General features: G+C 40.3%; 1 protein-coding gene across 3 annotated transcripts in view; it reads left to right on the top strand.

Annotated features, from left to right (window-relative positions):
• Positions 1-14,772, top strand: part of Slc24a3 (solute carrier family 24 member 3) — a 571,799-nt gene that overhangs the window by 461,089 nt on the left and 95,938 nt on the right. The window lies entirely within an intron of this gene.

Below are 14,772 nucleotides of genomic sequence, written 5' to 3'. Positions count from 1 at the left end.
TAAATAAATAAAATAAAACAAAATAACAAAGAAAAAAAATGAAGTGACCTTCTTTATCTTATGGCTAATTTTAATTTAAAGTCTATTTTGTCAGTTATTAGAATCACAATGACTCATTATTTCTTGGTGCCATTTGCTTGGAATATTTTTTCATCCTTTCACACTAAAGTAGTGCCTATCCTTGAAGATGAGATGAGTTTCTTGTAGACAACAAAACAAAGAACTTTGTTTCATGTTCCATTCAACTAGTCTGTGTCTTTTACTGGGGATTTGAGACCATTGATATTTAAAGTTATTATTGAAAGATGTGTATTGGTTACTGTCATTTTATGTTTTTATTCATATTTTGTTATTCTGTAATTATACCTCCAACTGTTTTCTTTCTGTAGCTTCTTGGGTATGGGCATTCTTTCTTCAGCTCTTTGTATTGTTTGAGCATTCTCTATAGGGATTCTTTGGTGGACATGAATTCTTTCAGCCTATTTGTATTAATGGAGGATTTTTCTTTCTCCTTTGACTATGATAGACAGTTTTGCTGGGTAAAGTATTCTGGGTTGGCATCTATGATCATTTAGAACTTGGACTACTTTGCTCCAGGCTCTTCTAGCTTTTTATAGTTTGCACTGAAAAGCCGTCTGTAATTCTAATGGGCTTCGCTTCATATGTCACCTGTTTTGTTTTGGTTTGTCTTTGTCTTTTCTCTTGCAGCTTTCAGTGTTCTCTTTCTGTTCTGTACATTTAGTGTTTTTGCTGTGATATGCCATGGGGAGTTTCTGTTCTGGGCCTGTTGATATGGTGTGCTGTGTACTTCTTTTGTTTTTATGGGTATGTCTTTCCTTAATTTAGGGAAATTTTCTTCTGTAATCCTGTTGAAAATCTGATCAATGCCATTGACCCAAGATTCTTCTCCTTCCCTTATATCTATGATGCATAAATTTGGTCTTTTCATGGTGTCCCACATTTCCTGCATATTCCATTCCTCTGGGTTTTTAATTTTTCATATTTTTTTCTTGAGCAGTCCAGTTCTTCAACTTTGTCTTCCAGTCTTAACATTCTGCTTTCCATTTCATTCATTCTGTTGATGAGGCTTTTTCCTATCATTTCAAGTTTGTTTTATGAGTTTTTCAATTCCACCTTCATTTCAGCCTGAGTGTTCAATATTTCTAGCTCTCTTGTGAATTCACTTTTAAAAATCCTGATTTGTCCTTGTCATTTAATTCATCTGTATATGTGTTTTCTTTAGCTTCAGTCCAGAGTTTATTCCCATCCTCTTTGTGCCCTTTGTTTGTGTGCTCTCTAAATTCATTGACTCCACTGACCATGTTTATGATTGTTCTTTATTATTTTACTGTTCTTCTCTTTCAGGTTCTTTCTTTTCCTTTACCTCCCTGGTTCCTTTCCATTATCCTGGTTCCTGTAGTTATGTCTGGATACATACTCACTTATCATGGTTTGGTTCTAGGATCCACATATGAGGGAGAACATATGTCAATTTTTTTTTTTCTGAGTCTCTGTTACTTCACTTAGTATAACTTTCTAGTTCCATCCATTTACCTGAAAGTCTCATGATTTCATCTTTCATTACTGCTGTCCCTCGTATAAATGAACCACGTTTTCATTATCCACTCGTCAACTGAGGGACACTTAGGTTGCTTCCATCTCTTAGCTATTGTGAAAAGAGCAGCAACAAACATGCATGTACAAGTGTCTCTGCAATAGGATGAGTTCTTTGGGTATATGCCAAGGAGTGTATAACTGGGTCAAATGGTAGGTTCATTTGTAGTTTTTCAAGAGTTCTCCACACTGCTTTCCATAGGTGCTGAACAAGTTTGCAGCCCCACCAGCAGTGGATGAGTGTTCCCTTTTCCCCACATCCTCTCCAACATTTGGTATCATTTGTTCTCTTTATCTTAGCCAGTCTGACTGGGGTAAGATGAAATCTTAAAGGGGTTTTTATTTGCATTTCCCTAATTATTAGTTATGTTGAACATCTTTTAAGATGCTTCATTGCCATCTTTACTTATGATTTACTTATGATTGTTCTTTTTTAAAAAATATTTTATTTATCATTTTTATTTTTGTGTGTATGAGTGTATTGGCTGCATGTATGTGAGTGCACCCGTGTCATGCAATGCCGCAGAGGTCAGAAGAGGGCTTTGGATTCCCCTGGAACTGGAGTTAAGAATGGCTTATGGCCACCATGTGGGTGCTGGGAATCAAACCTGGGTCCTCTGCAAGAGCAGTCAGTGCCCTTAACTGCTGAACCATTGCTCCAGCCCCATGATTGTTAAAATTCTGTGTCCTGGAGTTCCTCTAGGCAGTTCTCAGTTCTATAGGCTTGGTGGGGTCTAGTGGGGACATATTGTTTTGGTCTTTCATATGATTTGTGTTTTTTCATTGTGGTCTGGGCATACGGATTTCTTTCATTGATTGTGTGTCTGATATGAATCTCAGGCCTTTTTTATTGAGCTAAAGTTTGATTCTGTTTATATTGTTGCTGTAGCTTGGTTGCCTTCTGATCAGGTATGAATTAGTTGGTGTGGTTTGTGCTTCAAGTTCTACCTTTTGATTTTTTGTTGGAGGGACCAGATGGATCCAGACAGGCTAGTCAAGAGCTCTTTAGGAGGGTGAAGGAGCTTAGCCCAAGTTGGGTTAATGGGGATTAGCTGGATCAGTTCTAACTAGCTAAGCAGAGAAGGCCCTGGAGTCAAACAACTGAGGCTGGTCCCAAGGCAGGGGAATAGTGACCAGCAGTGGCAAGATCCGGCTAACTCTCCCAGCTAGTCAGGTGCTCTCTAAGAGCTTCAGCAGGAAGGGGCCAAGACCCAAAGAGGGCTGATGGAACAGGAAGGGCTGGTTCTTAGTAGCTAGCAGAGAAGGCATGAGCTCTGGAGTAGTGGGATTGGGAATGGTCCTAGAGCAGGGGATGGGTGTTGCAGGATTTGGCTAATATACCCCAGCTAGTCAGGCTTTCTCTGGCAGCCTCTGCAGGAAGGAGCCAAGGTCCCAGGAGATTCAATGGGAACAGGGTGGCCTGGTTCTTACTCTAAATGACTATTCTTACTCCTTTGGGATAAAGGAAATGGTGGTCAGGGAGTCCTACAGGTTAGTGTGCTATCCATCTTCTTTGGTCTGGGAAAGCTTAAAGAAATCATAATTGCACTTGAGCATCTCCAATTCAAAGCTCTTTCAAAACCAAGATATTTGGCAGTGCTCTATAACAGGAAACCTAATACATAGTAAGGGATTCAGCATTGTTGAGAGGGTAGTTTAAAGATAAAGAAATGGCATTACCACAGCTCAGGAGTTTGGCATTGATTGTTCACACAGTGGTTCAAGAATGTTATAGGGACTCAGCTCATCCTGTCACTGGGGGGTTGTCCAAAGCTCTACCTGCTAGGGCATTATACAGTCTCCTGTCCTGTTGTTTGCAGAATAGATGGATGGAGACCTAATTTGTTCCATGCCTGAGAAATAGATCTTAGGTTTCTGTCATAGAAAGGAAAGTGAGTATTGTGGGACTCCAGGAAGCTGCAGTTCGGACCCTGTTTTTTTTTTTTTTTTTTTTCACTCTGCCTTGCAAGGAAAGCAGAGAGAGTGGTGAAGCTTCCCAGCTCTCATTCCATTTGCCAAAGTAGACATTTGTAAAACAGAGACAGTTTTCAAAAGACTTGCCTTCTTACTTTCCTGCAGAATAAAAACTTCACTATCTCTGAAACCATTTCTTACCCAAAAAGTAAAATTTTGTGAGCTGGCTAGTTCTTTCTGGAATAGAAAAATCTAAATGATTTTATCTTCTCTCTCTCTCTTTAGTGGCCAACTGAGGGTTCATTTTCCAGACCCTATACCCAAATCATGTAAATATAACAAAAAGAGGCAAGTGACATAATTGCTAGCAAGCACAAAGAAAACTGTTGTGTGTTCTGTCCTTGAGGACCTCTCTTCATCATCTTCCTTTCCTCTTTGGCAACAGCCATGCAGGAAGCTTGAGTGGATTTCCAGAGGTCAACATCCTCAATCACTAGACAGATCTAAAGTAGCCTCATTTTCCCCTAGATCTCTCACTTGAATGGTTGCTCCTTCCTGCTCAGTCAGCGTACCCCTCTGCTTTAGATGTTTTGGTTCCTACTGCAGGTACTTTATATCCTTTAGGTGAAAATCTTCAGTCAGATGTCTTTGCTCAGAGTGTGTTGGGTCTGGTCTCCTCAGAAATAATATCTAATTCCCAAACATGTTCAGTGAAGCATTCCTGGTTAGTAGGGTTCACAGCCCTTGTGTATGGCCCAAGTGCCTGTTTACTTTTTGTTATGATTTGAATCTTAAATTTCCTCCACAGAGACATGCTTTCAATATTCAGTCTTTGGGTGGTGGAGCTATTTGGGGAGATTATAGAAACTTTGAGAGATGGGACTTAGCTGGAAGGAAGGACAGGTCCTTGGGGGTATATTATCCCTGACCGTTTCCTGTCTTGCTCTCTACTACCTGGTCAAGCAGGAAGGGAACAACTCTCTTCCACCACATACTTCTACCATCATAATGTTCTACCCAAGTACATGGAGTCAAGCAGCCATGCACAAAATCTTCTGAAACTGTGAGCCAATGTAAATCCTTCTTCTTGTAAATTGTTTGTCAAGTATTCACAGCACAACAGTAACTAACACACTTCTATTCCAAGATTTCTCAGTTTGGGTGTGCATATAGATTTCTAAGGATGTGTAGAACATGCAGGTTCTGACTGAGTAGGTCTGTGTCGGGGCAGAGATTCTGCTTTTCTAACCAGTTCCCAGGAAATGCTCCTGCTGCACTCGAACACATTAGAGAGCAAGTCTGTAGGGCAGACCCAGTCTTCTGCTCTCTCTACTTTTCCTGGAGCCACATGCTCTGTCTGCTTTTTTTGGAGCTATTCCTCGCAGCTGACTCGTTTGTGGAAGATCGTTACCAGGAAACATTAATATCTGGATATACCAAATCTCCTAGTTGCCAATGCAGGCCAGTCTTTCTCCATATGCCCCACCCACCCAGTGTCAAAATTATGTTGAGCTTCTTCCATGAGCCAGCATCAAGCAAGTTGCAGGGAGGGGATGATTCCAGAAAATTGTTCTCTCAGAGTTCTTAGCACATGCAAAGTCAAGGGCCCAGAAAGAGAACCAGATGAGTAAATAAGCAAAAAGTAAAGTATATAAGCCATAAGCATGATTGCACTGCACTAGAACTGTGAGCCCCCAGGGATCAAGAGGAGGCTGGACAGTTACAGTCAGAATGGCCTGCTGCCAACTGGGGACTTGGAGTGAGGGTCTGAAAGGTTGTATCAAGGAGACAATATGTTGGCCCAAGTAAATACAGCCTCACCAAAAGAGCATGCATGGGACCCTTAGGGGTTAAACTGCTGGGAAGTGAAAGCCTATGCAGACTTAAGGAAACACAGAGGGGCAAACCAAGGTGATAGTGACTGGGTAATGTTCACATGTCTCTTTAGGACCTAGTACTATACGTAAAGATATTTTTCTGCTTGTCACCACACCAGCACCCTTGGAGGACGAGTTTCTCATCAAAAAGAACTGGAAAATGAGAAGTCTTGTTTTAGAGATCACAGTCCAACCCATTTGCATTCTCATTCTTGAAATCAAGTAGACTTGAAAAGTTTGAGAAGGTCATTCACAGCACACCACACTTTGGGCTTAACTGTGATACAGGACATCTAAAAGGAGACAGCACTTCAGCCATATTAGAATATATTCTAACTCTAGAGCACAAAGATGAGCTCATATTAGTTCAGTGGTGTTTGGGGTTTTGTTGTTGTTGTTGTTGTTGTTGTTGTTGTTAATTTGGTTTGGTTTTACTTTTAAACAAGAAAAACTACCAAATGTAGTGAGCTGAATTCAGAATTTCTAATTGAACAGAAGGAAGAGATTTCTGTCAGCAGCTTCCATGTGCTCTGGACTTCAAATACCTTGCTCAGGAGGCTTAAAAAATCATGGTACCACAAGCTCACAGGGTAGCACTTTTCATACAGTTAACCCTTCCTCAACATGAGTGGTCTTTGACACTTTGGAACTTGTATGCTGATTGTCAGCATCCAGCGTGTTTGGTCCTAGAAAAAGATTTGCTAAGGCAACCATCAGCCTTGTGGTGATTTTCACAGAGGCTTAACCTTTCAATAGCTTTAGATGCTGCCCTGGTGATACTTATTCCAAGTTCACAATTATCACTGTAGAATTACACTGTCCAAAGCAATAGTCACTAGCCATTTAAATTTAAATTAATGAAAATTAAATAAAATTCAAGTTTCTCAGGCAGGCAGGTGCTAATAACCACATGTAATCAGTGGTTACCATGTTGGACAGCACAATATAGACCATTCCCATTATCACAAAATATGCCATTGAATAACTTTTGTGACCTAGTCGCATACATGTTTTAGGTTTTCTAGTGGTGAATAGAAAATGGACCTATGTGGATACGAGCAAACATCTCAAGAAGAGCAACTGTGTGTCCTGATGGTTAGGAATCACATATGTATAACCCCAGTGGACTGAGCTACATTCTGACAGACACAAATACCTGGCTGCCAGATACAACAACTCTGTGACTCAGAAGGGAAGGAGGCAAAGATCCTGCTTTGTTCTCTACAAAAGCCTCTCTTGGTAAATTAGCCTAACAAGTCACTTTCCTGTAGATGCCAAGTCACTTTCCTGTAGAAAGTCAAGACCTCCAGAAATATTTTTAGATCTCTCTTCCTAGTAGTTTAACTATTTTAGTTATTTTTATTTTATGTGTATCAATGTATTGCCTGTATATATCTAAGTGAACCCATGATGTGCAATGCTCATGGAAGTCAGAAAAGGGTGTCAGATCCCCTGGAACTGGAGGTATGGACAGTTGTTAGCTGCAGTGTGGGTGCTGGGAACCAAACCTGGGTCCTCTGCAAGAGCAACTAGTGCTCTTAACTGCTAAGCCATCTCTCTAGCTCCCTCCTGCTTCTTTTATTTAAGAACTTCCTTTGCATGGTACCTCTAAGCTCTTATTTTGAGAAATTTTTACTGATCACTTGCCTTTCTGTACTACCTGTTCTCTCTGTTTTGATTGCACTCTCTTATTGGTTCGATCTTGCTTTGACCTCAGAAGGTCATTTTCCATAGTCATTCAGTGCCTGAATCCCAGGAAAGTATCCTGGACCTCACCATCCTAGAACCCAATCCTAGAAAGTGCACTAGCCACCCATGTTTGTACAGCCAGTGTGCTGGAAGATATCAGTTATCAATTTGACATTCCTGGGAAGAAGGAACCTCAGCTAGGGAATTTCCTCTATTGGATTGGCCTGTGGGCATGTCTGTGAGGTTTTTTTATTGTTGATGAGTGATGTGGGAGAATCTAACCCACTGTGGGTGGTGCCATTCCTGAGCTGTGGTCCTGGGTTGTATAAGCAGACTGAGCAGAGGCCAGAGACCAAGTAAGCAGCATTCCTCTATGGTTTGTGTTTTAGTTCTTGCCTGTAGATTCCTGCCATGATCTCCTGCCCTGGCTCCCCTTGGCTCCCCTTGGTAATGGACTGTGAGATATATGTATATCATGGACTGTAAGCTATATATATAGCCAAATAAAACCTTTCACCTTTCCTCTCCAAGTTAGTTTTGGTCAGTGTTTTATCATAAAAAGCTAACTAGGACAGTCCGTTACTGATGTGTACCAAACAAACCCTAAGTCCTATTTACTCCCAACAATAAGCATTTATTTTTCACTCAGTCTTTATTTGGTGCCAGGTTTAAATGGTAGCAGCTACTTAGGTTAAAATGGCAGCAGCTACTTAGGGGGAGAAACTCTTGGTTATGGCAGAAATATAAGAACAAGTGCCACATGTCAGGCTTCTTAATGCTAGATTCAGAACTGGTGAGACAGCATATCTGCTCTATCAAAGTAAGCCTTATTACCATGCCCAAAGTCAAGGGACAAGAATGTGCATTCTGTATCATATAGGAAGACTTAAAAAGTTACTGGAGTGGGGGCTAGAGATATGGCTCAGTGGTTAAGAACACTGGCTGTTCTTGCAGAAGACCTGGGTTCAAATCCCAGCACCCACATGGCAGCTAACAACTGTCTGTAACTGCAATTCCAGGGGATCGACTGCTGCTTCTGTTCTCCACGGGCATTGTACAACATGGGTGCACTTACCTACATGCAAACACATAAAATAAAAATAATAAATAAAATATTTTTTAAAAAGTTACTGGACTGTGATGTGGGTCTAGAGTTGGGTGGGTAAGAATTGTGTCCACAGTCTGGAGAGATAGCTCAGTGGTTAAGAGCACTGGCTGCTCTTGCAGAGAACCCAGGTTTGAAAATTCCAAGCACTCCAGTTCCAGGGGATCCAATGCCCTCCATGGGCATTGAACACAGGTGCACATACATCCATGCAGGCAATACATTCATAGACATAAAATAAAAATAATAAAATATCTTTTGAAAAAAGAGTTGTATCCAATAATTGAGTCCAGTGTATTGCATTATGTGGATTATGCAGATGTTGGGGGAGGAAAGTAATCAATTACAGTTCCCACAGATGGACTTCTCACTCGGTGAATTAACTCTGCCAAGTATCATGTATCTGTTGCTATGTAACAAACTGTCCCACAGTTCCATGACATAAAAGAACCACCATCTTATTTTGCTTACGATTTTGTGAGTGAGAAATTTGAGGTCAATTCAGTAGGATGATACTTCTGATCAGGGATGCCGCTGTCCAGATTTGTTGAAATGTCTCTCAATTAAGTAAGCAAGCTGTGTCTCTCTTTCCCCAACGTGCTAGACCAGGCTTGTTCACATGGTGGTAAAAATATTCCCAGGATAAAACTGGATGCTTAAGTCCTCTTAAGATGGAGGCTTGGAATTGGCACCCAGCATTCAGGTGCATCTTATCTATGCCTCAAAGCAAGTCATCCCGGACTTCAGGGAGGCAGGGGAAAATGGAGTCTACTTCTTGATGGTACCAGTTTGACAGAATATTGGGTTATTTTTGCAATTTACTAGATGAAGCCAGGATATATGTTTCATGATTATAAATAAAATTATAAAATTATAAGTTTTATCCAGAACTTTCCATAGAGGCAGCTTGAGGAACAGAAAATACTGTGTAAGTAGAATTCAGAGAAGGGATCTTCATCAAAGGGATTTTATGGTGGGGAAATGTTACATGCCCTTTCTTACTTGATGAAAAACTTTAAGTATGATGACATCATATTTAATGTCAGTGAGTTGTTATCGATGGACTATCACACCACCAATTCACTGGGAAAATTCATGGGATCTGAATTTACTAAGAAAGTCCCCACATCCATCCATCCTGGGTCAGTACCACCTGTCAGTTCTTTTCCAAGGGATGAAGTTGCAGCTGTCAGTAACAGCTGCAACAATGACACTAAGTTTCTACAGTTTCATTATTTGGGGGAGCCAAAGTGAACACAAATATATATATTGTGTCATTTATCCTCTCAGGGGTATATTTATTTAGGAGCAGCTGGCCACAAGTGAATGCAAGTAGTGACTTCCCAAAATACATATTTTTTCTATGCAGTGCCAGTTTTCCATTTCACCCTACTAAGACTTTCAGCACTCTCTCTTGCTTCATGCATTTAAAATCTACCCATCTGGTATAACTTTCATTTATATTGTCCCTTTCTCTAGCTTCTCTAAATTCCTATTTATCATCAGAATTATTTATTCACTTCCCTTCGATTTTATACAGATAACCATTTCAGTAAACCCAGACAGCAGCATCCCAAATCACAATTTTATAAGATATCTTTGGACTTATTTTAGTAACAGTTATTATACTTTAGTAACATTTGGATTTATAAAGCATTGATTTTTTTCAAATTATAATAGTCCAGTTAACATACCTCAGAATTAAAAAACTCCATGTCAGACTCCATAGCAAGACTTGAAATTGCTGTGTTCAGATTATGTCGGTCATTAGATGAGTTGTTCTGTGTTTCACTGAGAAAGCCAAGCCTCAGAACTGTGAGGCACCTTGCCTCATCAAAGAGACAAGAGAAGAACAAGAATATTCATCATATCACTTTTCCTGGTGCAAAAACAGTGACCTAAGGTACGCATAAGGAAAGTCAGAAATTCCACTTTTTTCCTCAAAAAAAAATCTATTTTTGTACTGTGTTCGTATTAAGTGAAATCCTAATTTGATGTTCAATTGGACAGAATCAAATCCATCTTTACCTTAACAGTACAACTCTTTTCAAGAGAAAATAGAGATTTCCTGGTCCCATCTTTTTTGGGTCCAAGTAGGTCTTCTTGGGAAGCATACACCTACGTAGGTTTTCCTCATAAATCTTTATTCCTTGATGCCGGTGTGCTACTTATACCACAACCTGAAATTTTTATGTATAATCCTCTGATGGTCTTATGACATCTCCTGATAATTTTATCCATCCAACCCCAGGAATAAGAATGAACAATGTAGGAGTAAATTCGTTCTCCTAGCCTAACTCTTCTACTCTATGAAGAAAGCACAGCAGATTTCAGTTACTAGCAATATATCTGTTTGACCATCCCTCCTCCTTTTCAGTATAAATATGGGCTGTCAACTACAGCCAGTTGAATACTACAAAAAGAGCCCATAAAAATCTTAGAGACCATGCTGGGGAAGAACAAGGTCCCCGGCACTTGTGTTGAGGACTCTTCCACGTGGTTATATGAACTAGTAAAACTCCCTGACCTGGTGAGATCTACAAGTTGAGAAGGGGTCAATCCCACAGTCTTCAGTATATCAAACTTCCTTACCACCTACAAAGCTTGGGTGAGCCATGTCAGTGAGGTGTCTGAATACAGCAGGCACTTAGGAAAGGTCTAGTGAAATGAAAGGCGTGACTATAGGTGCATTCGAGGTTGTTCCTACCTCCCAGATGCACTTGACTGTCTCTGTTATTATAAGGCATATTCTAATTAATTACACCTGAGTACTTTTCCCATCCACCATTTCTTCCCATTTTAGCATGTATAACTGTTGCTACCCCACTTTGTCTAGACCCTCTAATTTCTGTATTTTCCCATTGTCATTATAATATCTCCTATATTAAACATTTGGGTTTTTATGAGAGAGAGAAAAAAAGTCATTTAATTAATTCCATCATTAGTCTAATACAGTTATTGACCACTGTGTATTTAAGAGTCCCATGTTACTTAAACTTTCTATAAACATAAAGGTGCTCTGACTCTAATGTTTACTTCTAACATGGGTTAAGGATACAGGAAAATGTACCAGTTGAAAATTAATACGTATTCTAGAAATCAGAGAAGATTATGCTATAACAGATAAAAAACGATTAGCATAAGAGTCAAAGAAGGAAAGAGTAAGGCAAGTCTGACTAGCATTATGTTAATCGTTCAACTGCATTCAGTGGTAGAGAAAGGAATATCATAATGTCTTCCCTTGATGAATTGTCCATTGAGTGATTCATGAAACATTTAGCTGTTATAATCAATGAACAATATAAAATACTGTGTGATGGTAAATGACAATGATTTCATAAAGGCTTGTGCATTAGCAGCACAAGTCGAAGAAAATTTGAAGTAAGATTAAGGAAGATTTTAATCAGCATCCAATTAAAAGAATCATTTCCAGCTGGGGAACTTGTTGAGCATGTCAGAATGTCGTCAACAAGATGGAGGCATGGGAAGCCCCACATCCTCCTTCCCTCATGGGCACAATAATATTTACCAATTGGTCTTTGTGATAACCTCAGAAAGCTCAAGGTGTAGACTGTCTTCATCTAGGCAAACACATTCACCAGTCAGCCTCAAGAGAGGTTCTGCAGGTCTCCTCAGTTGTTTCTGGTGTTGCATAGTCTCTGAACTTGTGGGTCAGTTTCCCAGCTACACAATTTAACTGCTTTCTACTCAAGCGCTCTCTCTGGTGTCAGATGTGATAATATAATCTCTGTTGCTCTTGGCACAAAGCCAAGAGGAAGCACATGGGAGGAGGTAAGAAGACATTCTACTTCACCAAGACACCAAATTGCTTCCCCCTGCCAGAACAGTATGCTGAAATTGTGAGAAAACTCCTGGGACATGATTTCTCACTCAAGAGGGTTGAACACCCAATGTTGGCTTTGTTGGTAGCTGTCCAATGGTTTGATTTCTGTCTTGCCTGACAAAGAGCACTGGAGAGGAAAGATGACAGCACACTGAGTGCTTGCAGACCTCTGAGAACAGTGGCTATCCCTGGATTTTCCACAGCAACAGAGATTATATTATCACATCTGACACCAGAGGGAGCGCTTGAGTAGAAAGCAGTTAAATTGTGTAGCTGGGAAACTGACCCACAAGTTCAGAGACTATGCAACACCAGAAACAACTGAGGAGACCTGCAGAACCTCTCTTGAGGCTGATTGGTGAATGTGTTCGCCCAGATGAAGACAGTCTACACCCTGAGCCAAATCAAATCTTTCCTTCTTTTCAGGTGACGATCTCAGATGTTTTTAAGCTATCATGGGAAGCTGGGATAGCATAGTTAACACAGAAAAAGATTTGAGAGTCGTACACAAGCATGACCTACCCCATGAAGATGAATAATTTTTGTATTAAAGTTAAAATTACCAATGTTTTAATAATTAAATGCTTTTAAAATCCTATATTTTATGGAAATCTTAATGTGTCGAAATAGTTTTAAAGAGTTTTGCTGAATAAAGTAAAAATGAAATTGATTGTAGAATACCTTTTTTTTAAGTTAAAGAATCTTGAAAGCAGAAAGAGAAAAGTGACTCATATACAGGGGTACTTCCAGAAGATTGTTGATGGATTATTTCTCACAGAAATCTTGTAGGTTAGAAAAGAATGGGATAAGATATTCAAGGTGCTAAAAGAAACTGCCAGTCCGGAATACTATGCAGCAAAACTGTCCTTCAAAAATGAAAAATAAAATTGGCTTTCCCAGATAAATCTTAGAATCTGTTATCTTGAAACCTGCCAAGAAATGCTAAAGGTCCCTCAAGCTAGACAGATGAGCCAGATAAGCTAGACAGCACCATGAATTCTACAAAAATATGAATCTCTCTGGTAAAGAAAACTATATGGACAGAAAATTCTGTGATATTCTAATGTTGGTACATGTCCTTTAGTTCTGGTAAACAACTTAAAACTAGAAGGATAAAACTAATGATAAATTACTGGCTTTTAGAGAAAAATAAACCCAGAAGTTTATAATGTGAGAGGCCCTGTGGAAATTCACTTGGTTTATACTTACAAGAGTTTGCATTTTGTGTAGTAAAGTTACCCAACTGGAGCTGAGGGAGAAAATCAGAGGTTAGGTATCAAAGTTGGAAAATGAGATTAAGACAACTGTGACTTTGAATGTTCTTGTTCAGTAATATTAATAGAAATAAGCTTTGCGACAATCAGAAGCCAACCAAACATTTTCGGTACCCCGCCATGCTTGATTTCAGTGATCTAAGTGACTTGAGAATTTGTGGACCCCTCATGTCCTCTGCCAATGGCCAGATAACTCAACTTTGCTTTGAAAGTGGTTATGATGGTGAAAAGAAATGTTAGGATCAAGGAGACCATTTGAGAAAGGAAAAAGGTCCAAATTCTAGTTCTAAATTAGAAGCAGGGCAGTAGCAAAATACAAATCTTCCTCAGTGTCTCTAGCGGATAGCTGTTCTTTTCTACAACTAGATGGTAGCCATCCTTTAGTACCTTCATTTTCTTATTTAGCATCATTTTCATAGTTTGGACATCAATTCCACTATACCAAAAGGACTCTAAGTGTCTAATTAGGTTACTGTGAGAAAGGACTGACTGTCCATGGGACTACCAGGGAGGAATACTCTAAGGAAAAAAAATACCCCACAACTAGAACAAGAAGAAGAGACAGGTCTTTGTGGAGGTATTCTTAAACCAGCTTCATGGCCTGCCGGGGGTTTGTACCAGCGACCCCCGGGCAGTGATGATTGGGGATGAGTAAGCACGCCATTCGCCAGGCCACGCCGCCCCCAGTACTGGGAACACAGCAGACGCAATGGGGAGCCTTAGGCAGAGACTCATTTATTGCAAGTGTTCTAAAGCTTATAAAGGCACCTGGATCCCCCCGCCCCGAGGGTGTATCTTAAGGATGGTCATGTGCTGATCATGCACTCCTCAGCAGTGCAGAAGTATTCTTCAGACTTTCAAAGCAAGCCAGGCCGTGCCCCCAGTAACTTCCTTTCGGACATATCCAAGGTGAGGCCTTTAGGTCCCCACACAGTTTGAGATAGAAGAGACCTCCCTTATAGCGACAAACATGTCATATAGCACTCATCAAAGAAGTTTCTTTTTGAAACAAATGGAGGCTACTGCAGAGTTGCACATCTGATCAGGCATAGACAACATGCACCTGGGGGATGCCCAGTACTAGGTGACACATCTACAGTCAAATCTCTACAACCAAGGCTCACAGAACATAGTGGAATAAGGGATAGATAGAAGGCTAATGCACCCCTTGACTCTCACCAGTAAGGCTTCCATGTACAACAAAAAGTGTTACACACAAGGCCTCAACTGGCCAAGTTTTGGAGAATAAGAGACTGTGGAGTGTAGGATGGGACTCCTATATGGAAACTCACCCACCCACAGTTCAGGGACCATTGCAGAAGAGCAAGTGGAAAGACTGTAAGAGCCAGGGCTGGTTCGTAAACATATGAGGTTGAGGCTTCCAGGCCAATGGAGGCTTGTTCATGTGAGCCTGCGGCAGGGGTGGCGTCCAATTCGGGACTCCTGTCCGCTCAA

Source organism: Nannospalax galili, unplaced genomic scaffold (assembly GCF_000622305.1).
Source record: "Nannospalax galili isolate Female #2095 unplaced genomic scaffold, S.galili_v1.0 scaffold510, whole genome shotgun sequence".
NCBI lineage: Eukaryota > Metazoa > Chordata > Mammalia > Rodentia > Spalacidae > Nannospalax > Nannospalax galili.
Note: the sequence above shows the minus strand (reverse complement) of the source record. Positions and strands in the feature narration are given on the sequence as shown.